Raw genomic sequence first — 8,090 nt, 5'->3', positions numbered from 1 at the left:
TCCATCATAACTACTACCTTATGAGTTATATAACCCTCTCTCCACACATTTTGAAATGGAACAAATTTAAACTCTGGCTCTAAATAAGTGCATGTGTATTCCCCAATCATCCCTGACTTCCAACCACCTCCAGTCATTAAACAAAAGATACTCCCTCTGATCACGAGGCACAGAATCAACTTCGGGTCCTGTTAACAACACATCTTCACCACGACTATTTTTCCACTTAGGAGGATTATTACCACCAACATTAAACCTTCCACATCGACAGGGGAGATGAACCGCTCTTCCTAACTTAGCTCTGATGACCGTCTTCAAAGGGGTTGACGTCGTCGAAATCATCAACGTAGTTAAATGTGACACATTTATACCTTCAGTAACCTTCAATGCTAAAAGAGTAGAAGGTCTTTTCAACCCTAGTCCTCGTAACGTTTTGGTCTGACTCTTTTCTGAACTGGTCTTGGACTCCTTCGTCTAACTGAATCTCTGAATTCTCCTGCAATCACAGGAGAGATACCAGAATCACAGCCCGCACTCCACTGAAATAGACTCTGCTGTTTCTGGGACATGTTGAAAATCAATGTCACCAAATATTCATTCCTGTCCATTAACTGCAGAGTCATTTCTGGCATCATCAGAAAGGTGCACAGAATCACCAGCGTTGTCCACAACATGGACAACCTCCTCTTCTGGATTTTGACTCTGGAGATCAGTATGCATCTCATCTTCTTCTGCATGTTTTTCCACATTTTCTTCTGGCTCTCTTGAGCCTTCAACATCTCGACTCTGTAAGCATGCCGTCTTGCTTGTATAAGATGTTTATTACAAAGTAAAATAGTATCATATCAAGCACCATAAAGTACCTGAGAGAGGATCCGTGCCAATTCTGAAGTGTCCCCTCTAGAACAATACAGCCTACTGCTTATATAGGGTGGTTGCTGTTGAAAAAAGGAGACAGAACATATGGTCCTTCTTAAAATAGTCTCATCCATCTGGAACTAAAAGAGGAAGGGGACCTTGACCCTAGGACCTTTGGACCAGGGGCCCCCTAACTTAAACTTTCCAAACCTACAGAGTCAGATAACACATGGAACTCTAGATACCAGAATAGGAACCAGACGTTCAAAGCATTTAGCACTTCTAAAAGCTACAACACAGAAAAGTTATACATGAACATGCTGCTTGATGCCTGGATCATTGGTACACAATAGTTTTGATATGTGATTTTGGCCTAAAAATATTTTTAAATTGCTATATCATGTAGAGATACATGCAGGGTGTTATGAGGCAAAATAGTCCCCAAAGAAAACTAATTTTTTTCCAGATATACCACTATTTTGCCATTAGCAACATGACATATAAAACTCACAACTCACCCATTATTGTAGATAAAATGGATAAATAAAATAGATATATAAAACCACATTTTAGATCAAACCACTCTAAAAGACTTCTACATCTTACGAAAATTTACTATACAGAAACTTTCAGTACATTCAGTGGAATTTCCCCTTTACCAATACAGCCTTATGAATGAGTGGCTGATTATCCTCCACAGTCTTGAGACTGGACAATATAAAAATACAATGTTTTGTTATGAAATGTTTTCTGCTGCACACTAAAAACATAAAACATTATTTTTCCTACTGGGAAACATGAAAGTGGACATTTGGACTTAAGCATATGTAATGTGAGAGTGTTTGAAAAAGTACACACTGTAACGTATGAACAGCAAGCAGACGCTCACGGTTGGAAACAAAAAGGAAGCTTTCCTTGGGGAATCAGGGATGAGCACCGTAGTCAGATAACGAGCATGGGTCAGTTCCAGAAAACACAGCAAGATGAGAATGGCTACCATAACAGACAAGGGCAAAACAGGTCGAAGTCCAGAAAACAAGCGTCAAGGGTCAAAATCACCAATCCAAATAACCAGGCAGAAGTACAAAAGGGCAAATCCAAAAAACAGAGTCAGAGAAAACAATAAGAATAAAATCATAACCAGGAAAACAATCAGAAAGAAAACGCTCAGTAGTTTCGTAGAGAAAGCAACACCTCGCAAAGATTCTGACTAAAGCCCAGGTTTAAATACTATCTAAAACAGCTGCAAAGCATTAGTATTCAGGCGAACTTGAGCGATGATTGGAGGATGAGGATCTCTCTGGAGTCATGTGACTTTGCTGAGGAGTCTGGGAAATGGAGTTCGTGTCAGAACACGCGAGCGAGGGAACTAGCTCCGTCTGATGAGTGGCCGGAAGCGTGACACACACAAAGCAAGCAGGAAATGTTTAGTTTATGTTGTAATCTTTTAACATGATAAAAAAATATGTTTTTCAAAATCAGTTAGATGCAGCATACTGGACAGTGAGATCACTATTAAACAATACGTTCCTCAAATTCATAGAACATCATCTACTGTCACTCCTTAAAACCATAAGATTCTACCTTTAACAAGACAAACACTCTTGAATGATCGTGTTTTGTTATGCCGGAGACTATTATACTAATTATTTACATACATTTGTTTTTTTTATGACAAGATGGAAAAAAAATATTTCTATTAAACCTATAAAGCAATTGTGGGGACATGCTTGCTTCTGTAGAGCAAAATTATCTAAGGAAAAAATGTCCAGTATAGTGTACATTCCGAATGAGGAGGTCAGTGGCCTATGGCTGTATCTACTGATTCTATTCAATCTGTAATGAGCACAGTGAAGTAAATAATCACCGAGACATTTTGGACGGGACACTGATGGATCCATTGAGACAAATGCAGGTAATTTAACACATAATGGAGGAGGACACTGAATGGCACTGTTATCTATAAAAATGGACAAAAGTACAGACAAAATTGAGGCTTTTAGGTGGCTGCTGCTGTTTCCAGCTATGCTATGTACTTTTGACTAAGATTATAGATGACAGGATGTAATATAATATTCCACAATTCATATTAGCAAGCCTAAATTAGGCATGCAGTTAATGCAACGCTAAGCGGTGATGTAAGGGCTTCCATTATGTGTTACCTACATTAACCTTGTAGCTCCAGTGCACAACTAAAGTAGCAAATCTCAGACACCAAACATGTCTTGGCTGACTGTATTTTGGTTAAGTGAAAAACTAGACATTTATATTAAACTACAAAGCAAAGATCAAGATTTAATTCAGACTAGAGCCTTGAGTAAAATAACAGAGCATCTCATCAGTCTAGTGAGGAATCGCCACACTGATCAACAAGCCACAGTCATAAAAGTCACCATATCTGTTTGACCTTTATGTAGAACATACACTATATGGACAAAAGTATTAGGAAAACCCACACATTACACTTCTAGGAGCTTTTATGAATCCTATTCTAACTCCAGAGGCATTAATATGGAGTTGGTCCCCCTTTGCAGCTCTAACAGCTTCCTCTCTTCTGGGAAGCTTCTAGAAGATGTTGGAGAGTGTCTGCATTTGTGAGGTCAGACACTGATGTTGGACGAGAGGTCCTGGCTCACAATCTAGTTATTCCTAAAGGTGTTTGATGGGGTTGAGGTCAGGGCTCTGTGAGGGCCAGTCAAGTTCATCCACACCAAACTCACCCAGTCTTTATGGACCTTGCTTTGGTCACTGGGGCTCAGTCATGCTGGAACAGAAAAGGGCCTCCACCAAACTGTTCCCATAGAAATGTAAACATACAATTGTCCAGAATGTCTTGGTGCTGAAGCATTAAGATTTCCCTTCACTGGAACTAAGGGTTCTAGACCAACCCCTGAAAAACAGCCCCATATCATCATCCCTCCTCCACCAAACTTTACAGCTGGCACAGTGCAGTCAGGCAGGTAACGTTCTCCAAACCCAGACTCAGACTGACAGATAGAGAAGCTGATTCAGCACTCAACAGAATGCGTCTCTCTGCTTCCGAGTCCAGTGACGTCGTGCTTAACACCACTCCATCCAACGCTTGTCATTGTATTTGGTGATGTAAGACTTGCATGCAGCTGCTCGACCCATGAAACCCTGCCATGAAGCTCCAGGCGCTCAGTTTCTGTGCTGGTGTTGATGCCAGAGGAGGTTTGAGCTCTGCAGTTATTGAATCAGCAGAGAGTTGGTGACTTTTACGCACTATGCACCTCAGCACTCGGCGACCTGCTCTGTAACTTTACGTGGTTTGACACTTTGTGGCTGAGTTGCTGTGATGATACAACACTCATAGTGGAAAATCTGCACTCTCAAAAATAAAGGTACGACAATGTCACTAGGGCAGTACCCCTCTTGTCATTGGGGTGGTACCCTCAAGGGTCACATCTCAGCACCTTTAGTCTGGGAACATCAGTGCACCATAATCCATGAATTGAAATGAATGAAATGTTTTCCACTCCCCCGTCTCGTCTCCACACTTTTTATTTTACTGTCCTGTTTTAAAACATTCGGTTATGAAAAGGTACAGATACATACTTTTCATCTAGAAAAACGTCGGTGCACAATTATACCTTAAACCACTGTTGTACCTTTGAGGGAACATTTACATTGTTCGTACCTTGATGAATGAGAAATGTACCTGCACAGCACCTTCATTTCTAATAGTGTGAAAGACCTGAAGGCCCTGACAGAACAGAATGAAAAGATGGGACTTCAGCACAATATGAAAAGGACTAAGGGTTTTATGATAGGAAAGACCAATAACTTTACCATTTTTGGAGAAGATGTGGAAATTGTGGCCAGCTTTTGCCTACTCAGAGCATCCAGCACTCAAGAAATACAACACAGATTGGCAGTCAACAGGATAAGGATGAAAGATCTTCAAATGCAACGATCTGCCTCTACAAACAAAGATCAGAAATGTCCAGGCTGTGGTCTTCTCTCAGGTTATTTATGGATGTGAAAGCTGCACAATAAATAAGCGAGACAGGAAAAATATTGATGCCTTTGAACTTTGGTGTTGGTGAAGACTTTGCGAGAACCTCAGATGGCAAAGAAAACAAACAAACGGATCCTCGAACAAATGAAGCCTCACCTCTCACTTGAAGCCCAGATAACCAAACTGAGAAGACTCAATCTGAAAAGAACCAGTTCATTGAAAAAACTCATTATGCTTGGAGGAGTTAAAGGTTAAAGAGGAAGAAGATGGGCAGCTAAGACAGATGGAGACAATCAAAGCAATTACGAAACAGCCGTTCAAAAGCCTGAAGACTCAAACAGAAGACAGGATGTTCTGGGGAAACACTGCCCATATGGTCGCCAGGAGTCAGAAATGGCTTAATAATAATCATTCCTTTAATGTACATGTGCAGTACATTTCTGTCTTTTAGATGTAAAAGCTACATTAAGTACATTAAAGGCAGACTTGCTTCAACTTTATACTTCCAGTTCACTCTCATACATAATTTAATTTCATTTTACTGTCTATTAGGGGAAAAAATGTTCTCTGTAGTCTTTTTTGTCACTTATGTGAATAAAAAAAAATGTAGAAATGTTTCACCAGCTTTATTCTGTGGAAAAGAAAGATGAACTGTGGTACGTTGCAACTGTAAACTGATAAGAAAATATGTCCGACTTATTATCCACCTGTTTTTATGTCTTTCAGGCCTTTGTGGGCTTCATTTAAACACATTTCACAAAATATAATGGTTAATTAAGCAGATCCACGGAGACTTTTAATCACTTGACAGATATATTTTTCATTTTTATGCCATCACTGGGGTTATCGTTTACTTTATCTCTGATTAAAATGCCCCACAGAAGTCTTCTTAATGAGTTTTTAGTTGAGCTTGATGAATTTTGAGTAAACTGTGCTGCTTTGGAAGGAGCTTTATTACAGAAATCCCGAGTCCCCCAAAGGTGAGCTTAGAGGCAATGTGTGTAGTTAAATGAGCTCCAACTTCAGATTAATTTCTATTATATTAGGGGTGCATGATTCACAAAACTATTATTTCATTAATATGTTAAAGCTGCACTGTTCAAGGTTTCGGGATTTGGAGACCTCTCTGGTGGAAATGTGGAAATACACACAATGTATAAGAGAATGTTTTGTTGTATCAGCTGTGCTTTGGTTGCCTTCCTCAGTTTATTAGAGCATTCAGCTTTATGAATGTACAATGATTGAAACAAAAGCTGTGCTTTATAGAGTTCTGGTGTTACACTCTAGCCACTAGCTAATATCACAGCCCCAAGCTAATGCACTAACCTCAAGCTAACATACCACTGACAATACAATGTTACAGTATAATATGCTACAATACAATTCATATATATATATATATACTCATATGCAAACATTTGGGATTTTCTGTGAAAATATGTTGACACATCCTCTACAGAGAAGATATCAGATATGAATTTTTTTTAGTTTTTAGTGCACATTTTCTATTTATTTGCAGAGTTTAACATATTGAAAAACCAAAACATGCAAACATACATTTGCGCAGGCCGCATTTTATGTTTTATTTTAATGCTGGAGTTTTTAAACACTGTGTCCACTAACTGTTCTTTCTGTGACATACTTACCTTGTTGGTCCACCTTGTAGATGTAAAGTCAGAGACGATAGCTCATCTGCTGCTGCACAGTTTGCGTTGGTCATCCTCTAGTCCTTCATCAGCGGTCACAGAACCCTGCCCACAGGACGCTACTAGCTGGATATTTTTGGTTAGGGAACTATTCCAGCAGCACTGCTAGGTCTGATGCACTCATATCAGCATAATACACTAACACGCCACCACCACATCAGTGTCACTGCAGTGCTGAGAATGACCCACCACTCAAATAATACCTGCTCTGGGGGGTCCTGACCGTTGAAGAACAGGGTAACAAAGTATGCAGAGAAACAGATGGACTATAGTCTGTAATTGTAGAACTACAAAGTGCTCCTATATGGTCAGTGGAGCTGATAAAATGGACCCTGATTGTAGATATATATATGTCGAACACAATGGAACCAGTTTTTTTTCCAAGCAATTTTGGGCTTTTAGGGAAAAAAAAATAATGGAAGTTAACATTTAATAGAACATTTTTTTTTTTTTTGCCAAGTAATGTTGGACCTTTTCTCTTGCTCCTTTCTTTATGAAATTTGAACACAATGCAACAAAGTGTAGCTAGATTTTTTTAAAATTGTGCAAAAAGTGAAAAACTCCAAAAATGAAATGTGTGTGCATATGCATACTTTAAGGTGCACCCATTGCTAATGTTGGTATTCAATTGCACACACACACACAGCTAGTATAATCTCCATAGAAAAGCATTGCCAATAGAATTGGCTGCTCTGTAGCAGCAGCACATGAGCCTAAAGTCACCATGTCTAATGCTAAGCATTGGCTAGAGGAGTATAAAGCCCCCAGCACTGGACTGTGGAGCAGTGCAATCCATTCAGTACCTTTGGGATGAGTTGATCCAGAACTGATTATCCCACATCAGTACCTGCCTTCGATAAAGCTCTCATGGCTGTCAGAAATCACATTCAGTATTCCAACATCTATTGTGAAGCCTTTCCAGAAGAGTAGAGGCTGTTAATACTTTAATACCTTAAAGGCCATTAATTAATGACAAGCTTTGGTCTCTGCTGTCTGAAGCACAAGTATTGTGCTAACTGCATGTTAAGTCATCTCAAATAGTCTTGCTTATGTGGTTTCTGAAAGGGTACAATATGAAAGTATTATCGGTAACACTTTCTATGAATGTCGCATTTGTTAGCATCTATAAACACATTTATAACATGTTATAATGTATTCATAAGGCATTATAAACGTGGTTATAAATATTTATAAAAAAGAATTACACTGGATTACACTTTATAGCCATGTTTATAATACATTATGAATTGTTAATATAATGCATTATAAATAGTGTTAATAACATGTTATAATGTCAGTGCCAAAGAAGTCAGTCCCAGCTTGGAGAGCGTAAAGTAAAGACAAATACCAAGCTAACGGTGGTGTACATTACCTTTCCCACATTGGGTAAAACACTGATGGCAGCTCTAGTTTAAACTCTGACATTTGAAGCCTGTAATGTGCTTTACTGTGAATGTTTTAGTGTTTCAGTAAATCCTTCAGTAAATACTTCAGCATGAAGCCTCACTCTGAACACTGGAGGAGGCTTTAGTACAGTACGCTTCACT

The sequence above is a fragment of the Colossoma macropomum genome, unplaced genomic scaffold, assembly GCF_904425465.1.
Source record: "Colossoma macropomum unplaced genomic scaffold, Colossoma_macropomum, whole genome shotgun sequence".
Classification (NCBI taxonomy): Eukaryota; Metazoa; Chordata; class Actinopteri; order Characiformes; family Serrasalmidae; genus Colossoma; species Colossoma macropomum.
Note: the sequence above shows the minus strand (reverse complement) of the source record.